Genomic DNA, 23,857 nt, shown 5'->3' on the forward strand with positions numbered 1-23,857 from the left:
TCGTTTGTAGCGTCGGCAAACAGCAGTGAATCAGAGCTGTCATGGCCTGATGCCTACAATAAAAGTCCACGTGGAGAGATTTAGAGGGCTCATCGGGTCGCTGTGACTTTCCACCCAGAGTCAATGACTGCCCAGCCATCTGCCCACGACATTGATTGAAGCCTCTGGTGGCCAGGGACCCAACGGAAGCCGGGCGGTGGACCGGACACGAGGGGAGAAGGAGGGAAGGACAGAGAGGGACGGAGCGAGGGACGAAGGGAGGGAGGCTCTGACGCACGCGCGAGGCTGAGCTGGGAACAAGACGAATGGGCCGAGGGATGTCTACCCATGGCCCAGGCTTGGCTGAGGCCTGGCTGTCTGCACCTCAGTCAGCACTCAATCTGCCTGAAATGCAATCAGCACTTTCGCCGGAGCCCCAGCAACACAGCTGAGACAGACAGACAGACAGACAGACAGACAGACAGACAGACAGACAGACGCTCTAAGCAACCCATCACCTGTTGCCCCTCAGCACCATCACCACCACTCCTGTTGGTCACGCTGAGCCTTTGGTCACTGATGCGTGCAGGGACGGATGGATGGTTTCCGGTCATGGGCGAGGTGATCATGACGGGAATGACTGGGCAGACAGTGCATGTGTGTGAGTGTGTTGACTGTGTGCGTGTGTGTATGTGTGGGCTCGCATTTACTTGACAAAAGATGAGTGTTCCATGTGTCCTTTTTTTGTGTGTAAGTGAAGACTGCAGCAAGACCACTGCGTGTGTGTGTGTGTGCTGGATGTGTTTGTGTGTGAGTGTGTGCTGGATGTGTGTGTGTGTGTGATGTGGTGTGTGTGTGAGTGTGTGCTGGATGTGTGTGTGTGTGTGTATGTGCTGGATGAGTGTGTGTGTGTGTGTGCGTGTGTGTTTGAGTAAGTGTGTGAAGGTGTGTTCTGGGTAAGCAACCAAACTAATATGTGTCGTCCCACCCCCCTACTGCCCAGTCGTGCTGCTTAACTGACACCAGTTGGAGTGTGAGAAGAGTGTGTGAAACGTGCTGCCTAAAATAGCCACACGCCGCCACATGCATCATTAGCTCTCGCCTCCCATACGATTCAAACCAGCGAGTCCCATTGGAACGTGAGGCACAAACACACAAACAAGGGATGTGGGTTTAATGTTACACCATTCAGAACATGATGAACCAGCTTCTGAGACAAGAACAGAGAACCGAGAACAGAACACGGAACATGTGAATAGAGCGACTCAGACTTCATGGATTGAAAGGGACTTGATCAAATTACAGCAGGTCTGAGTCCATTACATGGAGTTTGCACCGTTACAGATTGGGCATATGGCCAGTCAGTCTTCATCAGGCTCATTATTGCACTATTGCGGACTCTATTTGTCGCTCAGACAAACAGTTTGATGAATACTGTATCGTAACACCCCCAATTATCACCACTTTTGTTCAGAAATTCTAAAACAACGATGTTTTTTAACACTTCAAAATAACATTTACTAAATGAACCTTACATTTTTCAGTAGCCATAGTTGTGTAGATTTGAACAAAATCCGGTTTGGTTCTTAACGGGAGCATTTACTGCCTGAAATATCCGATTTTGTTTACCACGCTCGGAGTTATAGTGCTGGCCTGATGGGTCGCCTATTTACACCGTTTCAACGGCACATGGACGGTTAGACCGAGAATTCTCGTCGTGAAATTAAAATTCCACTGGAGCTCCAAGCGGTTGTGTACACGCAGCCTTACAACACTGTTTACAGCTCCTCGAGTCACGGTAAAATGTCATTTTTGGTACATAGCTAATTTAGATACACCTATGTTGTGCGTGGTTGCGTTTCTATAGGAGTCCGCTGTCTTGGTTTGTATAGAAATGGATATTAAGTGACACATACACGCAAGACGGTGGAAATACGGGACCGGTGGAATTAGGGGGAGTTACGATACGTCTATCTTTCTGTTAAGGCATGTTATACAGAACTCATTTACAAAACAGTTTCCCCCTGACTTAAATCAAATGGGAGGAACAGGGGGGGCTGACATTTAGGTGGCTTGTATGGTTAGTGGGACACTTTCCTTCTTCAACCAAACCAGCCTGAAGAACCTAGTGGAACACATTCACAACACCAACAAACCAAACCGCCACCTGTTACATAACGACCCTAAGTGAAGGTCTGTGCGCCTGGACACTATCTGACCTCCTGAGAGATTAACATCATTCCCCCTTTCCAAGAAGCAGAGTAGCAGAATGAATGACAGTCACCGGACTCCCTCCCCGTCATCCAACTACAATGTCATCACCTCCTGGCTCGTACCCTTTCAACAAGTATGGGCTAGGGCTGACTACACTATAATTACCTTGACGATGTTGTGTTGCTCAACGGACTAGTGCAGTGGAAACAGATGACATAAATAAAACACGCTGTGCATCTCACTGCAGGAAGCACACACGCATACCCACATATGGCATTTCCCCAGAACAGTTTGGCATAGTTAATCATATTGTCCAGAGGAATGTTTTTTTTAAGAAACACGCCCAACAAATTTGCATCCGGTTACGGACTGTCCAAGAATGTGTAAAGATGCATCCACGTATTGACTTCAAATTACTAACAAGCAAATCATGAATCATAAGCTAGATCTATGTATTGTGAAGGCTACTTCAGAAGAATCCTTAAAGTAAATGTTCGCCCGGAACGTTGGCCTTCTTCACACTCGGCGGTTGGCAGCCGGGCTTCCTGATCATCAGGTGTAATGAGGAGGAGAAGCGGTGATATTTCTAACAGCATGACCCTTGAGTCTCCCTAAAGGTCAATCCCCCTTTCATCAGTCTCCGGGGGTCGGCCTCAACTGTGTGAAGAAAAGGGTGCTGAGGGGGGGGAAGTTGACATTCACTTCTGTGAGTGAGACTCTTGAATCTTCCTCTCGTCAGGCCTGCAGAGTGGCATTCAAAAAGAACTCATCCATCTGGGGAAGATGAGCTGGCTGCGTTCATCCACACCTAGTCTCTCACTGCCTCACACTTTTTTTTATCACCCAGCAATGGCCGACCAGCCGGTCAGACAAATCGTTTTAGTCAGATTTTGGTTTCGAACGCAAAGTGATGGCTGCATGCATCTGAGGAATTCGAAGGAGGGGAAAAAAAAAGAATTCTCAATCTCCCATACCAGCTGCACCCCAAAAAGGTGCACGTCTCAGGTATCACATATTTGTCGGCCTTGCAGTCTGGCCAAGGAAGTTTTTTGAGCTGCGTGGAAATGTAATAACATTGTAAAAATGTGCGCAAGCAGCAGCAGCTCTGATCCGCTGCAGGAATGTGAGGGTGAGGAGAGAAGAGAAGAGAAGAGAAGAGAAGAGAAGAAAAGAAAAGAGAAGAGAAGAGAAGAGAAGAAGCTGATGAGTTATGACTTTCGGGGTGCGTGGAGAGCAGCAGCTGTGGGGGTGGAGAGAGAGAGAGAGAGAGAGAGAGAGAGAGAGAGAGAGAGACAGCGTCTGGATTAGCATATCACACAGACTGCACTCTTGGACAGAGATAAAAATATAGCTTATGGGTATACAGTGGCGTGGCGCAGAGAAGCGAAAATGGAAGGGAGACAGAGAAAAGCAGAGGGAGAGAGAGAGAGAGGGAGAGAGAGAGAGAGGGAGAGAGAGAGAGAGAGAGAGGGAGAGAGAGGGAGAGGGGGAGAGAGAGGGGGAGAGAGAGGGAGAGAGAGAGAGAGGAAAGGAACAATGTAACTCGGGCCAACCTTCAGAAACCTGAGCTTAGTAAACAAACCATTAGCAGACTTCTTCCACCCCTCTACCTAGAAGAAGCAGACACTGGGGCTGCATGTCTACGATCAGATAGAATTATGCTCTGCGACATGATCGAAGTAATCCAAGTTCACGCTTTATATAAATAAAATAAAATAAGAAATATAAAAACCAAATGTCGCCCAAACTAGAGATTGAACGGAATGAACACTTAGGGATGACCTTTAAGTCCAAACTGAAAATCCCTGCAGCAAGACCCTCTCCACTACTCTCCTCTTCGCCTTCTCTATTTTATTTAACAGGCTCCCGATAAACAAATTACCTAAGTAGACGGCCTATCTTTTCAGTCCTTGGAGAAACGGCACGTAGGCCTGCATTAACAGTTGAAAAAAGGAACGATGAGAGTACTTTATGCAAGTCCAATGATGAGCCCTCAAAGAAGAGCACAGGATGAATAGAACATGCCAATAATGACACAAACACACTCTATGAATATGAACATGAATATGAATGACAGGGGGAAACCAAGGCTTTCATGCATGTCTGCCTGCAGTCTCCTGTTAAAAGCTGTAATTTATTTGTGTTTGGGTAAAGGACGACAAGTCCTATTAGAGAGCTCGTAAACTAGTGTACAGTATGCGGCTAAGCCCTGTGAACAGCCATGGTATGGGAAGTGTCAAAGCTGTCTTTCACCTCGCGGCAGCCTTCATTGACCGACCCTGTGGCACCTCTATGGTGGGACCGGTTAGCCTAATACTATGCATGCAGTGGCAATTTATTCAGGCTCACTTCCTTATATGGCAACACTGCCTAGGGCAGGCCTGATCATAAATCTCTCTCTGCTTCACAGCAGCCAATAGTTTGTCTAAGTCAGACCAGTGCAGTACCTCGACCACGGAGGATAGTTCATATCGTGATGCTGCTCATTTAAATGCATATTCCCAACCATGTGTCATGACACAATAATAAACTGATATAGCTGCTGTTTAAGGGATAGCAATGCTTTAGAACTTGGGCCGATGGTGTTCTTTTCTAACTGTGACTGCAATTTTATTGATTTGTAATAAAAGCAGGGCTCCAGACTAACTTTTTGCACTGGTTGCACTGGTGCGCCTAACTTTTTTTCTTAGGTGCACCAGCACAAAAGTTAGGTGCACCCAAATTTTCAACCACATCACATTTAACACCGCAGCAGGTTCACTTTTTTCCCTTAATTACTGTCCTATATAGGTTGTCCTATGACTTATGATTTACAATTCTACAAGAAAAGTAACTTAATGAAGTGTTGGTGCTTTAAGTGCTTCACTGAGCTGAAATTTAAACTTAAAACATCTCAAGATGAATTAAATAAAAATAACAGTGAGTAAATTAACAGTGCACATCTTTTAAGGGCTTCAAACTGCACATCTCATGGCTCAATGTCTTACATACTATCCTTCATGATCTTTAGGCCTTGACTAAACCAGCTCGCCATGCATCTTCCATAGAAATGTATTTTAACACAATTTAGAAATGTTCCAAGTAGCCTGGGGGATTTTTATGTGATTTTGCAATGATGATAGCAATAATCATTTGACAGCCCCACAATGCAATTTACTTTTTAATTTTAGTATTTTTAAATTTTCAACAAGAACATCACTATGGTTAATGCAGTGACGAAATGGTAGGCCTATTATTATAGGCTATTGCATAGACTTGCCATGCTCGATCTAAATGTGTCCATTCAATTCACCGTACACAATGACCACAGTTATACATGCAGGGAATATTCGGGCTTTAAATGTAGCAGCGATATTCGGTTTGCGCCAAATACCGGATTAAATTGATTGATGCCATCAGAATGAGTTTACACAACTCGCGCGCAAAACGAATATTGCTGTTGAAAACCAGGTTACTCCCTGCATGTAACTGCGGTCAATGACGCACTCCTTTTCGGCAATATCTGTATCTCTGTCGTTCGGGAAGGCCTTGTATGCATTGTTCGCAATATGACTCCTATAAATTTGGCGCAAGTGGCATTCCTGTACGTCGGGTTTACGTTCAAACTATTTTTCTGGTGAATAATTATTTCGGACTGAACTTGGTGAAGGGAAGTTTCACTAGGCCTATCGTAGGCAACAATAAACTTGATCATCATCTCGGGCTCGTCTGATCGGTTTGCTGCTGCCAGCCGCCGAAAGGCAGTGGGGAGAGGGGACATTTATCTCGGCCTATGTGACCACACTGTAATGCAACTACATCCACTCTGTTTATCTGACGGGTCTCTGACCTCTCTCTCTCTCTCTCTGCAGCACACGCATTTTCAAATTTACACACAGGCACTGGGCCACGGCCAATCAGAGGGGAGGTCCCGCCCTTCACTATCTGTGATTTGTTTAAACCACGATATTGGCCAAATATGTGTCTGTTATTGAACCAAAGGTAGAGTTTCAATGCGGACACTTTTCCCTCTCTCGAATAGCTGGTCGCACCGGTGCAAACTTTTGAAAAATTAGGTCGCATATGCGACCAAATTGGTCGCACTCTGGAGCCCTGAATATAAGTCAAGCTTCAGTTCAATATTTACTATATAACTTCGCTTAACTTAACTACTCTATCTACTAATTCAAGGATCAAAATGAATGTATGAATTACTTCCAAATAGCTTTAAGATAAGACACATTTGTTTAGCTAGTATGCAAAGCATGGTACCTCTGATTGATGAGCATGACTGGCTGTCACACAAGGACAAAGGCATTAGTTGAAATTGAGATTTTAATTTAATTTCCGATTAATCTTTCAGCCGTATTTAAAACAATATTAAAGCCTTAAGCTATGGCACTGGAATGGTGTGGCTGCTCTGAGACAAGCTACCCAAGACATCTGATGAAGTCACACGATTCATTCATGAGTGAATGAAGATGGCCATTTTTCTTCACCAGGTTTAATGAAGGATTCATTTCAATTAGCATTTAAAATGCCCACTCCAAGGACGTCTCACTGTGGTGGCATGGTCCAGCCATTACTCATGCGAGACTGAAGGACAGACCCTCCATAAGAGTGCGGTACAAAATCTCCACTTAAAGCGTGCTTCAACAGCTAGTCCAGGGCTACCGCATTACAAATAAGCTAAGCAGCCACTGGAAATTCACAGGCTACATACTCTCTCTCTATTTCACACCCACACGAAATGACTGAGGTAGATAAAAAAAAGTTGTTTTGCATGACATTTCCATTTTGGTTTGACCAAAGAGTGGAAAATAAAGGTGCACGACCCCCCAGTTCTTGTGGTTTGCACTCTCTGTGTTCTCAATACGAACAGTGCTCAAAGTACATATATAGCCTGTGGTCCCTGTGTGCAGCAGAGCTCAGAGCAAAAGCGCGAGATGCAAGCAGCTCGGAAAAAGTGGTTCTGCAGGCCATGTTGATTTCAGGCTCATAGCGAGCCACACCACAAGCAAAGTGCAGACTGCAACGTGTGACCTGGTGGGTGATTTGAGAATACTGTGTCTGTCTGACTGACTCATGTCTGTAGAAAAATACAGCAGCATGCAGGTAAGCTGAGGACAGAGCCGCCAACAGACCACAGTCAGAGAGTCTGAAGCGTTCTTGGTGAAGCGTGTCTAGTTATAGAATCCTGGTCTTAGAACCGGGTCTAGTTCTAGAATCCCGCAAATGTCTGATCTGAGATCAGTTCTCTCTTTCTGCCTCCTCCATCTTCCGATCTCTGAGTTCAAAAATTGTCAGTCCTTTGTCAGTGTCAAGGATGGCATCTTTTCAAATCAAAGCTCTTTTCCCTGTCCATCCACCCATCCTTTGCTCTGAATCCCATAAAAAGTCTTTTGTCTACGTTTTGGGCTTCTGTGCTCTCACTGTGGCCCTTGACGCTGTCGTCGTTGATTATAATCCATTACACTTCTTGTCAAATCCTGCTCCAGCTCTTTCGGTGCTAGCCAAAGCACTGTGGGTTGTGCGCTGCTGTGTGCTAGCGTAGGGCTTCTGCAGCGAGTCTCCGTTATGGGCTCTTGTGTTAACAGCATAGCCTGAGCTCTGGAAGCCCAGCTGAGTCTCCACAGTTAGCCAGAAGTGATCCTACTTCTACCCAAACCAAGGCCGCCTCTAGAGAGAGAGAGAGACAGAGACAGATAGACAGAGAGACAGGCACACAGAGAGAGAGAGAGAGAGAGAGAGAGAGAGAAAGAGAGAGAAAGAGAGAAAGAGAGAAAGAGAGAGAGAACAGCTGGCAGAGCAGCCTTGAGAACGGGGCAATGCTGGATGGTAGCAGTGGAGGTCTGCATCCGGCTCTCAATACAAATCACGGGAGACTCCTGCCACAGCTGACCCCAGGCCTGACCGAACGAACGAGGGACAGAGAGGAGAAGGAGGAAGAGGAAGGAGGAGGGGGCTACTCTGCAGGACGCATTTTCTGCTTTGAAAACCATCTTCGTCACAGGACTCCTCCATGCACAAGCGCTCCATTCATAGACGTCAGCAAGTTGAGAGTTCCCCCTCTTGCAGCCCTTTCTCCCCCCGCCCCCCCCAGGTCGTCCCTTCTCCTCCCAGAGCCTCAACCCGCTGAACTGCGGCCGCTTCCATTCAGATGGAGTGGTGAGGATGGCCAAGCGAGTGTGGGGCTTTCACAGCTCGGCTCTGCCCAGGCCACGGAGGCGGAGGCTGAAGCTGCAGATGAGTCGGAGTCGGGAGTCTGGGGCCAGCCTCTGGGCCACGCCAGAGAGTGGAAAAACACATTACATAAGACCAAACTAAATTATATATTTATTGAGTATACAGTTAGAAACATGCCCTCTAGAGTATGGGCCAATCGCTCCCTCTATCCCGCTCTCTCACATCATACTCTCTCATCATCTCATACACACCAAATCTCTCATCTATGTGGATGTCGTCTTGTTCTTTTTTTGGGAATGTGTGTATCAATAAGAAGGAAAAGGTCATTGCAGGCAAATGCAGCTTTGATGGGAATCCCCGAGGCGAGAGAGGAGCCATGTGGGGGAAAATGTTTAGAAGTGGTGTGTGTGTGTATGTGTGTGTGTGTGTGTGTGTGTGTGTGTGTGTGTGTGTGTGTGTGTGTGTGTGTGTGTGTGTGTGTGAGAGAGAGAGAGAGAGAGAGAGAGAGAGAGAGAGAGAGAGAGAGAGAGAGAGAGAGAGAGAGAGAGAGAAGGGGAGGGGAGAGATCCCCCTTCAGTCATAATTGAGCAGGGGTCAGGGCCTGGTGCTATTTATAGCCTGCATACGGGAGCAGGGGTCAGGGCCTGGTGCTATTTATAGCCTGCATACGGGAGCAGAGGGTGACTTTGTTTCCATCGTGAGATGGCAAGGCCAGTCACAAGACCTTCCAGGTGGAAACAAGTTTTTTCCATCCCCTTTTCCCAGAAGCCTGAGACTTTCCTCCTGCCATCTGGCATTTTTACGGGAAGCCCAAAAAAAACAATGTCATGTTGTATGCAATGGAGATTTCCAAGGGAGACAGTCATGTGATCCTACGAGACCCTGGGAGAACATCAACAAGAAAGATCAAACTATAACAACCTTCAGAATGTCCCCCGAGAACATTGTAAAATGCAAATCTGGGTTTGCTATCAGTAAACAGACACTGTTGCTTTTCGTTCTGAACATACTGAAGATAACTTCTTCTCGAAGGGTTAAAATGCAGGCTACCACCTGCACTAGCTGCTATGCTATGATGTTTGACCTGAGCAGTGCTCGAGAGTAGGCCTATGGTCAGCGTAGGCTAGAGTGTCGTGGAAGGTATGCCTATGCTGTGTGGCCCAGGAGTCACGCTAGCTTTCAGGCTAGAACGCCCCTAGTGATTAATGAGTGTGGGAGAAATGTCATTACACAGTCCGCTGAAGGCGCTTATCGACGGCCGCATGCCCCGGCTGCCATCGTCCGCTACCCGAGGCTGCCCAGGCAACCGGCGCACACACACAGACACTCTAATTATAGCGCGGGAACTGGGCTCCCTTCGCTCCGAAAACACAACAAATTAAACCTGAAACATTTATCCTGGGAGTCGCATTGATCTGCTCCCCCAGCCGAAAGTGCTTAGCCTGAGAGGACGACGATGATTACGGTATGTGTTCAGTCAACTTCTGCAGGGCTCCAGACTAACTTTTTTTCTTAGGTGCACCAGCACAAAATTTCCCCAAATTTTCAACCACATCGCATTTAACACCGCAGCAGGTTCACTTTTATATTTTCTTTTTTTTATTTGTTTATTTGTTTTGTTGTCTGTCATGTATGTCTTGGTGTCACGGGTACGCTGGCGACTACGCCGCTCCGTCCGGCATTTTTTGTATTTGTTATTTTTTAAATGTATTTGTCTTGTCTTGATGTCATGGGTACGCTGGCGACTACGCCGCTCCATCCGGCATCTTTTGTCTTGTTGTTATGTGTCTTGTTTGTGGAGCGCTTTGGATTGCACTATGTGCATGTTAAATGCGCTTTAAAAATAAATCTGACTTGACTTGACTTATGATTTACAATTCTACAAGAAAAGTAACTTAATGAAGTGTTGGTGCTTTATGTGCTTCACTGAGCTGAAATTTAAACTTAAAACATCTCAAGATGAATTAAATAAAAATAACAGTGAGTAAATTAACAGTGCATGTCTTTTAAGGCTTTCAAACTGCACATCTCATGGCTCAATGTCTTACATACTATCCTTCATGATCTTTAGGCCTTGGCTAAACCAGCTCGCCATGCTAGCATCTTCCATAGAAATGTATTTGAGCACAATTTAAAGAGATGTTCCAAGTAGCCTGGGGGATTTTTATGTGATTTTGCAATGATGATTGCAATAATCATTTGACAGTCCCACAATGCAATTTACTTTTTAATTTTAGTATTTTTAAATTTTCAATAAGAACATCACTATGGTTAATGAAGTAACGAAATGGTAGGCCTATTATTATAAGCTATTGCAATGACTTGCCATGCTCGATCTAAATGTGTCCATTCAATTCACCGTAGCCTACACAATGACCACAGTTATACATGCAGGAAATATTTGGGCTTTAAAGGAACCATATGTAAGATTGTGGCCAAAACTGGTACTGCAATCACTTTCAAATTACTGTAGAGCGTTGTATCCCCTCCCCCTGACTCGAGGTTGTGAACCCGGAATGCTGAAACACTACTGACTTTGTGATTAGTAGATAGGTGGAGGGTGGCGCATCAGGCCAAAACACAACATGACATGACAAAACACAACATCAACATCAGTTGAGGGCTGCAACTTCACTTTTTAAATGACAATATCCTGGCAGGACTACTGCTATCAGTGATATAAGTATTTGAAATGAACATGATTTCTTAATGTCTAGTGACATATCAGGGCCATTTTATGATTAATTGAAATACATTTCTTACATACGGTTCCTTTAAATGTAGCAGCGATATACGGTTTGCGCCAAATACCGGATTAAATTGATTGATGCCATCAGAATGAGTTTACACAACTCGCGCACTGCTGTTGAAAACCGGGTTACTCCCTGCATGTAACTGCGGTCAATGACGCACTCCTTTTCGGCGATATCTGTATCTCTGTCGTTCGCGAAGGCCTTGTATGCATTGTTCGCAATTTTAAGACGTCTTTTCATCTGCAATGACTCCTATAAATTTGGAGCAAGTGGCATTCCTGTAGGCTACGTCGGGTTTACGTTCAAACTATTTTTCTGGTGAATAATTATTTCGGACTGAACTTGGTGAAGGGAAGTTTCACTAGGCCTATCGTAGGCAACGATAAACTTGATCATCATCTCGGGCTCGTCTGACCGGTTTGCTGCTGCCAGCCGCCGAAAGGCAGTGGGGAGAGGGGACATTTATCTCGGCCTACTGTATGTGACCACACTGTAATGCAACTACATCCACTCTGTTTATCTGACGGGTCTCTGACCTCTCTCTCTCTCTCTCTGCTGCACACGCATTTTCAAATTTACACACAGGCACTGGGCCACGGCCAATCAGAGGGGAGGTCCCGCCCTTCAATATCTGTGATTTGTTTAAACCACGATATTGGCCAAATATATGTGTCTGTTATTGAACCAAAGGTAGAGTTTCAATGCGGACACTTTTTCCTCTCTCGAATAGCTGGTCACACCGGTGTGACCTCCGATTTTTTTTAGTCGCACTTTTGAAAAATGAGGTCGCATATGCGACCAAATTGGTCGCACTCTGGAGCCCTGTTCTGGCAGTAATGGAGCCAAAGCTGGCAGTAAGAGCGAATGAAGGACAGTGGACACGCAGTGAAATATCGCAGGCTCACCACTGTGACAGAAAGGAATGTGACTGTGTGACGTGCGTTAGTGACAGAATAGAGACACAAGCGTTTCTGTTTAATTGCATGTATCAGGCTGTCTTTTTCATGTCGAGGGGAAACAATCATTATTACCGGGACCAGACATCTGGCCTTCAGATCGTTTGTCTTTTTTGTTTTGTTATATTAAAATGTTTCCTTTATAGTTGGCTGAGGTATTATGGACTCCTTCATATTCAGAATCTCACCAGTCTCGTATACCAGAGGTCTGTGAAAACCCAAAGATCCCTGGTAATTGTGGTCAACCAGGTCAACGGAAACCTAAGGTTGGTCAGACATTTTACAGCAGGTAATAACCCATGTCCATAAAATGGCCTCATCCCCTAAACTCTATTCAGGCTGCTAGGGCCAAGGCAGACCCAATAAAGAAAGCAATTATTTTCTCAGCTTTTATGACGACCAACCATTTTATTGCCTTTATTTTACTGAGAAAAATCCTAAGACCCTGGCTTACTCCCCATGCATGTTCAAATGCTGACACCATGGGCTTTTGAGCTACCAAAATAAATATTGCTCAGAAATTAAAGGACTCGTGTGTGGTCACTGTTCCTTCCCCCTTGACCTCTAAGTGGACCTGCACACAGAACTGGAACACTCCATCACCACTCCAACAGCCTCATAACTGAAGACTTTTCAGTGGGCACTGCTGAAATTCAAATACTCCCATTCTATTCAGCCGTTGCTGCAAGTTGACAGTTGAAGGTCAGCAGGATGTCATAATGTCATATTAGTGGATTATGATTTTACAGATACCACGCAAATTGTTTTTATTGCAACTAACTGCAGATGTTATATTTAGAAAGAATGAAATTATCTGGATAATGCAGGGCCAAGCTTCAGGCCACAAATGCACTCTGGAAAGTTGCATGACCATGAGATCATGAGTGTGCTGTATGCTGCATGGAGGCCGAACACACACACACACACACACACACACACACACACACACACATAACCTATCAGCAGCGACAGCATCATGTGTTCTCTTGGATGCCTTCCATTCAGCAGGAACCACTGGGGGAGGGGACACAGTACGTCATACCACATATGACACAGCTCGACTATGGGGCCATTGACCTAGTAGCCCTCCACCAACACCCCCCTCCACCCCCCCCACTTCCCTAGCGGAAAAACCCATGAGGAGGAGCGAGAGGGCAGGGGATCGACATGCCGAGGTTAACTGGGGCCCCATGTTCCCTGGACGTCCACGTCTCTCTCTCTTGGCCAGAGGAAGAGACGCAGAGTGAGGGGGAAAGGGAGAGGCAGGGGCAGGGGCAGGGGCAGGGGCAGGGAGTGCAATGTGGAGGGTTTGGTTGTAATACAGTTAAATATAGAAAGACTTCCACCAGGTCTCCCCTGGGGAAAAGCACGCCGACATGAAGCCTCCTGCACATAGTAGCATAAGCCAGCGTAACCTTGGGTTCCAGTGGGGCCCATGAAGGGAGCGTCAATATTTGCGACCCTGCAAATGGAAACGTACAACAGAGTGGGAACACAGCTGACAGGTGAGATGTGACGGAGACTGCAGGTCATGGAGGGAGAGTAATCTGCTGTGCCAATGGGAAAGCAAACTACGAGCCCATGAAAGAAAAGAAAAGAAAACGTAGGACATTTCCATTAGAAGTTTTGAGGCTCCTATTCCAATGAAGCAAACAATTTCATACCGTAGAATAGTGTGACCACAGTTCTGAATACATTCTAACCATTCAAAAATACACCAAAGAGTGCAATTAAAAGTGTACAGATCCTTTTTGCATAGTTCTAATTGACATTTTGTGAAAGCTATACTTATTACAAGAACACCTTTTCCAGGAAAAGAGGCATTTATGAGATGTCCAAAGGCTTTTGAAAGAATGTGGTCACTTGGCAACTGTTGTCAGGGGAAACAAAACAGTAACTCCTTTTTGCATGCCAACAAAAGAGCTTGGTTGTGAATTCCAATTACTACACACAAGTGCTAGTTAAGTACAATGGTCGTCTTGGACAGAAAATATAGGTGGATTCTAAGTGGATCCAGGCAGAAGATAGATAGATTGATGCTGGACTGATGGCTTATTGATTTTCTGTTTTGTTGCATACCAACAAACTGAAGCAATGTCAACAGGTTTCAGCTGCTCTTGAGCTTCCTCTGTTTACTTGCTACAAACCCATTTTAAGAGCGCACTCAGGCCTTTCCTGATATTCTTCAAATCATTTTTTTTCTACAAACAGTGATATTTTTTTATGAACATGGATTTGTTAACATTATCCATCTTGAGAGTGAAAGACAGACACAGGAAGTCTGAAGGATTATTTTAGGTACAAACGGCCATTAAATGGGAATCTCGAAATTCCGACATCATTTTGACTGCCACTTATTGCTTGTTTCCACAAAAAGAAATAACAACTCAGCTAAGATTTAGCAATTTCATTATATCTTTTCCCAGGCAACCACCCCTGGTTTGTGTGCGTGGAGGGCCACAAAGAAGACTGATAATGTCCTCTTTCACATCATTGTTGGCTGGACTTGGACAGGGTACATATTAATATTCAACACCCTGGCTTTCGCATTTGCAAGTACAGCCATACAGCAGCCAATTAAAATCCACTTAGCACGACAAAGTGCTTGTGTAACACCATAGAGGAATGAGCCATTGCCATGACTAATGTCATGGATAGGGAAACAGAACATTATTGGTGCGGCATGAAAAACAAAAAAATCCCACTAAATGGGGTTGGGTCAACAGCGGTGTCCCAACTAGAGGAAGCTGCACGCGGTAAAAATCACTCATCATTGGTTTTAATGATTACATTGATCCTTTGGGATGGCCAAAAGGAGAGTGGTGGGTGCCGCTGACAACAGCAGTCGTCATAGAGACCATTTTGCAAACAGTGCTAGTGTTGTGTACTACTCGGCATCAACAGGGGGCATCTAGCTGATGACGAGAGAACAAACGAGCACTGGCTGAAAATCAAGCATGATTGCACACATGGACGCACAAAATGGTCGTTTCAAATTACCACTTCACATCTGAAGTCTCCGGCCATTCGTTTTTTTGGTCAACACAAACCACCTTCTAAGAAAAAAACTATCAACCATGAACCTCTCATTGATCACCACTTCAACGGTGACGATGTCCTGCTTGTCTTTTCTTCCGTCATTCCTTCCACTCCATCAAACACCGTTTGCTTAAAGGCACAAGCCCCGGACCTCAGCTCCTGGGGATCAATCATTCCAGGTGAGGCAGCCTGCTGTGCCCCAACTGTTCCGACCACATCACCTGGGCAACCTCCGACAGCAAACCTCCATCATCATCAAGGATGAGGGCACGGGTGAGGTTTTGTTTCATCCTGTAGGCAGTCTGTGGGCCTGATGAATTACAGGTGAGGGGTGAGCACAAGCCTCCTCCATCTGCAGCCTCAGGGCGGAAGGTGTTGAGTCCTTGATTTAAAGCCAGACACAGGCGTTACATCTGGTAGAGAATGCATGAGATACATGGGCAGGCTAGATTGAACCTGGTGCCAACGTTCTCACACAGCTATCTATTTTTCAGTAATGATGCAAAGGATGATTCACATGATTATAGCGTCGTAACATGGAGTTGTATTAAAAAAACAAATCTTGCACACATTAGTATCCAAAACGGTTCTGTACAACGTGCAACTATCACATCTTATTTTTCCTAACCATATCACAATCATGCCACAATACCATCCATACAATACTGGATTGCCCAACCTTCTAATTAGCGTACTTTTGCACAAGTATTCTTTCAATATGCATAACGGTATGAATTCAAAAGTTGTTTCCATCTGTTTGCCTTGAGGTTACTGTTCAAGGTCATGCAATTTGAAAGTCTTTTTCCACCTGCAGTTAGACACATAGCAGTCACGACTTTAATCAAGAACATAAAAGATTAATGGATAAGTGCTAGTCTATTTTAATTTGACTATTCATACTCTGCTGGAAACTCCCTAAGCTCACCTTAAAAACCAAAGAAAACTAGTGCACGTTCTGGGATAGTCTGTCTATTCACTTCACAGCAGATTGGAGATGCGTGAGCCTTTGCAGCCCGATGCGGCAGAATCAGGGAGACGCTCCATTAGATTCCAGGCTGCCTCCGAACTCTGCTCCAGTACAGAGCCCTTGTGTTTATCCACAGTACGCCCAACTGGCATGGCGCCCACTCAAGGGTACAGTTCCAGCTTGCCCGTTTCCCATGGGACGCTCCCTCTGCGGCGTCCCTGAGTGGACCAAGACAACTCTGCCCAATTATCCGCATTGTGAGGGGGCCTGGCATTCATGGTCTCACAAAGCCCATTTGTGACGGTAAACAGACGGACTGCATTTATTTCATGCTTTTCTACTCAATTGGGCCCTCAAAAAACCCTCAGCTATTGATGGCAGGGTTCAGCGGTGCGGTGAGATGCCAAATCGGATGGTCAGTTTGGCGCAGAGTCATGCCAAAGGGCACCCACCACACAAACGAGGACAGGAGATGCTGAGGCTGTTATATACACGAATCCGACGAGCGTTCTGTGGAGGCTGCCATCTTGTGGCGACGCCATTACTGAGCTGTTACTGGTATAAACAAACCTCCATGTTAACGCACCCTCAATGACAGCTACAGCCAGGCAGTATGGCTTGTTGGGTTGATGATGTTAGACAGTGGCCTCCGGTCACAGATGAAGGTACAAGCAATCTTACAGATTATTTATGAAAATAGCTTAGAGTAGAGAACGAGGAAATAAAGACATAATTGGGACTAGGTTGATATTATATCTACTTAACTACTGTAGCTAGCTAACGTTAGCAATAACTATGCTAGCTAACGAGGAAATTATACAAATATCTGTCCATTTGGCATGTTTTCCCACTCAACATTATAAAAGAAGTAGTGAGACAGTCGTAAATCACGGCTGTTATCCCAGTGGACACAACCAATCCAATATGGTATGTAAACAAACCTCCGTGATAACGCACCCTCAATGACAGCTACAGCCAGGCAGTATGGCTTGTTGGGTTGACGATGTTAGCTAGGCTAGCTACGAGGAACGAGGAAACTATAAAAATATCTGTCCATTTGGCAACAATAAATAAATGAATGGATATCAAATAAACAAATTCATGTTTTTCATTTGTGAACATTGTTTATCTAATTTTCACATTTGAAAAGGAAAGGGTAAGGTACAGCTAACTGCTATCTGTGCAAACCGTATGGTAACGTTAGGCTACCAGACAGGGGCAGTCGACCCGGGGTATTTTGTGTATCTCACATTTTTTTTTGTTCCAGCTGGTAATTTTATTGCTGCTATTTGCTACCCAGTGCAATGCTACCCAGCAACAGCTCAGTAATGGCGCCCGTTTACTTCTGGTAGTTTCGCCGGATTCGTGTATACGTTGTGCTCAACCACACACACGAGGACAGGAGATGCTGGGGCTGTTTGTGCTCAACCACACACATGAGGATAGGAGATGCTCAGGCTGTTATATACGTTGTGCTCAAACACACACACGAGGACAGGAGATGCTGGAGCGGTTATATACGTTGTGCTCAACCACACACACGAGGACAGGAGATGCTGAGGCTGTTGGAGACGTTGTGCTCAACCAGTCCCCCTCCTGAGGTTCCACAACCACATCCCGATTCTCAACAAGTCAAAGAGCGCTGTATTTCAGACTGTATTCGAAGAGCGCTGTATTTCAGACTGTATTCGAAGAGCACTGTATTTCAGACTGCATTCAAAGAGCGCTGTATTTCAGACCTCAGTTGACTTTTCTTGGTTTTCCTCCTTCAATGGTCCCTACAGCATGTCTAATCACCATCGGGGGGCAAGGAACTGTGAAAGCAGCTACTGAGCACAGCACTTCCGATGTCTAATAACACCTTGAGTCCCTGAAATGTGTTTTGAAATGCGATTATAAGGTCGTGTTGGTCGTGGCTGTAATTTGTGTTGGGTGACTCAGTCTAATGGAGGTTAACCCCTCGCATGCGTCCTGGCATTCTAATCTTGTTGAGTCGGGTAACAAAGCCAGTGTGTGGAGTGCCTTAGACACTGTACTGGCTCCCATGCAAGAGACACATGCAGCACTCCATTAGAGTTTCCCCAAAAGCGTTTCCCTTCTTCCGGCCGAGCCTTGCTGTAAGGCAATGCTGTTCATTCACTCCTTGTCTGACTGCCTGTGAGGCTCTCGTTAATCAAGGCAGCATGTGTGTGTGTGTGTGTGTGTGTGTGTGAGAGACTTCTGTGGGGGTGATTTACCCGGCCCTCGCAGAGGCTCTGATCAGCAGCACTGAAAAGGCAGCACTCTGACTGTGTCTGACGGAGCGACTTCATTAACCTTGAGCTCCCTGGTGGGGGTGGGGGGTGGGGTTGGGTAGAGAGAATGAGGGACAGTGAGTGTGTGTGAGAGAGAGACATAAGTAATATAGATAGGTATATAGAGAGAGATCAACAGATATATTGGTAGATATAAGTCTGGACAAATAGAAACGGAAAAATAGAGACAGAATGAGAGTGTGAGAGAGAGAGAGAGAGAGAGAGAGAGAGAGAGAGAGAGAGAAAGAGAAAGGTAGTTGTTGGGTTGCCTTGAGGTCCCTGGGCTGTCTTGAGAGATTCATGAACGGACAGATGGATATAGATAGATATAGAGATAGTGACATCGAGGGAGACGTACTGTAGGAGTTGACCAGGGTCAGGAGCTGGCCTGCAGTGACCCTCTCTGGGTGATGAAAGTGGGAGTAACATCTTCCCAGAGGGCCATCTCAAAGGCTCTGCTCTGCGCACAACTCTTGGCTACTTCCTGTGCCTGTGTCTGTTTATGCGTGCTGCCTTTGACCTCACGAAAGCCGGCGGATGGAAAGTCTGCCTCTGTGCCAAGGATGACTGCATCGAGCCTTCCAGCGCCGCGCCGCCCGTGCAGTCTCCGTCCTCCCGCTCCTTCAGCTTTACGCAGCTCAGTGTGTTTGTGGCTCCCATACACCCTTGGCCTTGTCCACGCTTACTTCTGGTCGACTGAAAGGAAGCGGTCAGATGTGTCTCGCACAGCGGTGGTGGGCAGTAAGGTCAGCGGGCTTGAATAGGAACTCCAATTATGCCCCACTTTGCTTTCTGAAGCCCTGGCGAGCTGTGCAACTCCCGGTGAAAGGACTATTGAATGCGAGTTGACCCTGAGAGAAGACGTCAGGAACGTCTGATTACACTGGGAGAGAGAAGGGTATGCCTTCTCCACATTGCATCCAGCCCCTGTTCCTCTCCTGTTGTGTCCTGAGAACTGGAACTGCGCCCATGTTGACAGAACAAACACGTTTTTAAAGAGAGCCCCTGTCGTCGTTAAAATGATCCAAAACGCCTTCGGCTGACAGGGAAGGACGGGCCGAGTGACAGAACTCACATTAAAGTGCAGGTGACATTGGGAGAACATGGAGAAAAGCCGGCTGGTAGACGGCATCCATCAACTTTTACTTTTAAGGACGAAGAGCTCCCCTCTCGACATAGAGTCAGAGTAAACGCACGCACACACACACACTGACGTCAGAGCAACGTTTGCCCCATTTCCAAGAGGCGTGCGACCTTCAGTTCGTCCGCATACTTTGGTTGAATCTAATCTGTCCTCCCTCGTGGCTCATGAGGTCTGACGTCATCTCAGAGAGAGAAAGTGGGGGGGGGGACAGAAAAAACCTTCTGTTTTCAGCAAACACCCTGCTGCGCTATGCAACGGCAGGGACCTGCAATTTAAAACAATTCATAAAGCAGGAAGCTTTGTTTACCGCAAGCGGGCTTGCCTGCGCCAGCCACGTTTCCCCCCCCCCCCCGTGTGTGTTGACTCCGACTATAAACAGAGCAGAGAGCCTGGAGGAAGACCCACATCTAGCCGCTTGGTGTTTAAGCAACACAGCACCACAACATGAAACGTTTATTCAGCGGAAACAAGCGTCTCAGTTGTGTTCATCCGGTCACCGAACGGACGTCAATACCCCCCCCCCCCCCCCCGCCCCGTCTGCCCATAGATTAAGGTATTAAGGTCCACTTTAGGCATAAAGATGACGCATGTCTTCAACACGGGCAAATGTGCACGGACGAACATGTCACCTCCTTAAGCATGACACATTTTTACAATATAAGTGCCAGAGTGTGGGGGGGGGGGGGGGGCAGACATCAGAGAGCCATCCACCAGGTCCTGGACGAGGCTCAGGCTGACTCTTTCCATTAAGGGGCATCCATCTTCGGGCCTTTACTGCCCACCATAAAGCTCATGAAGAGGAGCATTAAAGGAGCACATCTTGTGTGATGCGTATCTGCGTTGATGCCCTTTTGTGTGTTCTTTACGCCGAGCCTAGAGCTCATTTCCCCCCACTTAACGTTTTTTTTTTTCTATTTTCCCCCGCTCAGACAAAAAAAAGGCCTCTTTATAACGCAGTGAGGCATAAAGACTGATTGATGATAATCACAATAATGGCGAGACCCTGAGGGGATTGATATGCAAAAGGAAAGGTTTGCATATGATATGCAGTCACATTCTTATGGCAGACAGCACAGCCTTTCTATTCTATTAAGTTACCGACTTCATTTGTCTGCAGCAGGAAGGACATGAAGCTCAACTTCCTTTCTAACATGCTTCCAGCACCAAGTTTTCAATGCACACATTGCAGGTCCAGTCCAGTCCAGTCCATTCTAATCCCATATACCTTTTGTCAAATTCTTCAAACCGCTCTTCTTCACAGTCCTCGAGCAGTGCGTTCAGTGTGTCTGAACACAGTCCCAGCTCTATGAATGGGAAACAAATGGAAGTGGTTCCTACTGATCCATACGCAATACCAGCCCACCAACATGGAGCATCGGGAGAATGGAAGGGAGAGTTGTGATTTGATTGGCTAAAGAGCACAAATATCAACAACATTTCTTAAAATTGAAAGTGAATAGCAGGATGTACCTTTAAGCTTTAAGGGAGTACATGTATATCTGAAGGCTTGAGTCAGGACAGTGTTTTCTATGCTTTAAGGGAGTGTATCTGAAGACTTGAGTCAGGACAGTGTTTTCTAAGCTTCAGAGTGTGTACTGTCCAGTTGCTTTTGTTGGGCTACGTTCCAAACTCTTGGGAGGACATTGCTCTGTTCTGCCTGCGATTCCTTTTACTTGAAGGTTCACATATTCTCATCATATAAAATACTGATGCTTATTGATTAATTAAGTTAATTAATACTGATGCTTATTGATTAATTAGGTCTCCAAAAATATGACCTAAAATAGCAAAACAAATTATACAGGGTTATTTACTATTGCTAACAGAATTATTTTGATGTCTTTGTTACTGTACTTGTGCCTTTCATGCTAGCTTTGGATTAAGAGTTGCTTCAAAGACAACCTTGGGAAGTTCATGTTTGTAGATCTGAAGTTCAAATACATAGTGGTGTATGTATACTAGTCTTCCTCCTGCCACAAAATGCTGAGGCCCATCAGTCGTGTTGTTAACTATGCTGAGTAAATGGAACATCTGTCAACTCCATTCCGCTCCACTCCAGGTAATCCTGAGGTCTGCAAGAATTTTAGCTGATGCTACACAATGGTAAACCTCATAATACAGTGTATCTTATGGCCTGGTGATATTTGCAGTTTGTGGTGAGCTGTTCTGCATGTCACTCTCACACTTTCTGTTAATAATAATATCACTTGGCCATCCTCATCTACAACATCCAGTAATCTGTTTTGCAGAAGTAAAACATCTCGGATACACATAGCTTGTGAGATAAAGATGATCGTGTGTGTGTGTGTGTGTGTGTGTGTGTGTGTGTGTGTGTGTGTGTGTGTATTACACATTTAAGGTAAAGTCCTTCCCTGCTGTCTAATTCTACTGACATGACTGCATTCAAACAATCCGCAATGGGTTGTCTACAGAGAGCCAGTCTATGACTTTGCTGCTGAAGGGTAAATGGTTAAGGGGGACTGTGGCGCACACACACACACACACACACACACACACACACAGAATCAGAGTGAAATATGAGGCCTGGAGGCAACACAACACAGAGTGCAGACGCAGCAGCAGCAGCAACATGGAAAGTTTCCTAGAATGATGGCTCGAGCAGAGACCAGGAGTAAACACTGCTTAGGAACACAAGCACTACAAGAGCCTCACTCACACACACACTCTCACACACACACACACACACACACACACACACACACACACAACTTAGACAGAACACAGTGCTGAAACAATTTCCTCCAGAGGCTAACAAAATTTCACACTGCTACATACAACACCGATTTAAAAGACAAACCTCAGACCTGTGACGACAACGACAAACAAGGATGTCAACACCTGAGCTTTAGCAGGTGCACGAAAACAGTCATTAACACAATGAAAACATTAAGCTCTATTCTGGGTGTGTGTGTGTGTGTGTGTGTGTGTGTTACGCACAAGTAGAGCATGGTGTCAAGTTCTTGGGAAGTTAAGTGAGCCAGGCAAGGGTCCAGTAGCCCGCTAGGCCATTCTCACCTCGCCATCCACGCAGTGTGTTGGTCCAGCAAGCACTTCATGCCAAAACATTACTCAGGGGTGCAGTTGGGATGCTAAAAGGCTGCTATACAATTTTAATAACAGACTGCTGAGCCAAATTGTGATGTTCCACAGGGTGAATGAACTCTGGGTAATTTTCACTTGGCTTGGTGTCTCTCTCTCTCTCTCTCTCTCTCTCTCTCTCTCTCATACACCCCCCCCCCCCCCCCCACACACACACACACACAGACAAACACACACACAGAGACACAGACACAGTTCTTGCAGATGTGGACAGTGTGTGTGTCTTGTTGATGAATAGCGTAAGGTCAGGTAGTCACTGCCAAAAGACTTGGACTGCAGTTTAAGCAACAGCTGGCCATGGGCTCTGACGCAAATCAGCAGCGCCGGCATCCCAAGGAATGGAATTCTCTCTAACGCCAATCACATCCTTTAAGCCTCTTAGCAAAATATAAACCCCCTCGTCCAAAGCTGAGGGAAACACACAACAGTCTCGGAAAAGATGGAGAAAAAAAAATACAGGAAACATACATTAAGCCTGTGGTCTGAACTTTCCCTGGTGTAACACCTGAAAGTCTTGGCTACCTGGCTAGAACAGTCCTGGGAAATTACAGTTCCGCCCTGATCGACAAACCCTTCAGAGCCCCTCCAAAGCCTGCTGAAAAGAAAAACGACATCCCATTGACTGCTGGAAGAACTTCAAGAATGATGGCGTCATCCTCTGCAGTGGAGAGGAAGCTGGGGGGACATGTGTGTGGAGAGAGAGTGAGAGAGAGACAGGAAGAGAGAGAGAGAGAGAGAGAGAGAGAGAGAGAGAGAGGGAGAGAGAGGGGGAGAGAGAGAGGGAGAGAGGAAGAGAGAGAGGGAGAGAGACAGGAAGAGAGAGAGGGGGAGAGAGGGAGAGACAGGAAGAGAGAGGGGGAGAGAGAGAGAGAGAGAGAGAGAGGAAGAGAGAGAGAGGGAGAGAGAGGGAGAGAGGGAGGGGGAGAGAGGGAGAGAGAGGGAGAGAGGGAGGGGGAGAGAGGGAAAGAGAGAGAGAGAAGGAGAGACAGGAAGAGAGAGAGAGAGAGAGAGAGAGAGAGGGAGAGCACAGCTCTGCTTAATTAGGAACCCAAGCATTCCTTTTCCTCGAGGTCACTGGAGCTGGGCCCGGGCTCTTCCATCTCGGTCCAATTATCAGCTCTGGTCTGCCATCGCCCCCACACCCCCCCTCACTTCCTCTGCGTCACACAACTCTGCATCAACATCACTCTTGGCACACTGACCACACCTTGCTTGCCGGTGGGATG

The 23,857-nt window shown here is 46.1% G+C and overlaps 1 protein-coding gene and 1 long non-coding RNA gene across 4 annotated transcripts in view; both read right to left on the reverse strand.

Annotated features, from left to right (window-relative positions):
* LOC121718183 (cytoplasmic phosphatidylinositol transfer protein 1-like) overlaps nt 1-23,857 on the reverse strand; it is a 75,959-nt gene that overhangs the window by 33,452 nt on the left and 18,650 nt on the right. The window lies entirely within an intron of this gene.
* Nucleotides 1,867-22,407, reverse strand: LOC121718253. Its single transcript, XR_006033896.1, has 3 exons — nt 22,397-22,407; nt 14,416-14,420; nt 1,867-1,949 (listed from the first exon to the last, which is right to left on the reverse strand). It is a non-coding gene; the product is annotated as an uncharacterized LOC121718253 (long non-coding RNA).

The sequence above is a fragment of the Alosa sapidissima genome, chromosome 9 (genome assembly GCF_018492685.1).
Source record: "Alosa sapidissima isolate fAloSap1 chromosome 9, fAloSap1.pri, whole genome shotgun sequence".
NCBI lineage: Eukaryota > Metazoa > Chordata > Actinopteri > Clupeiformes > Clupeidae > Alosa > Alosa sapidissima.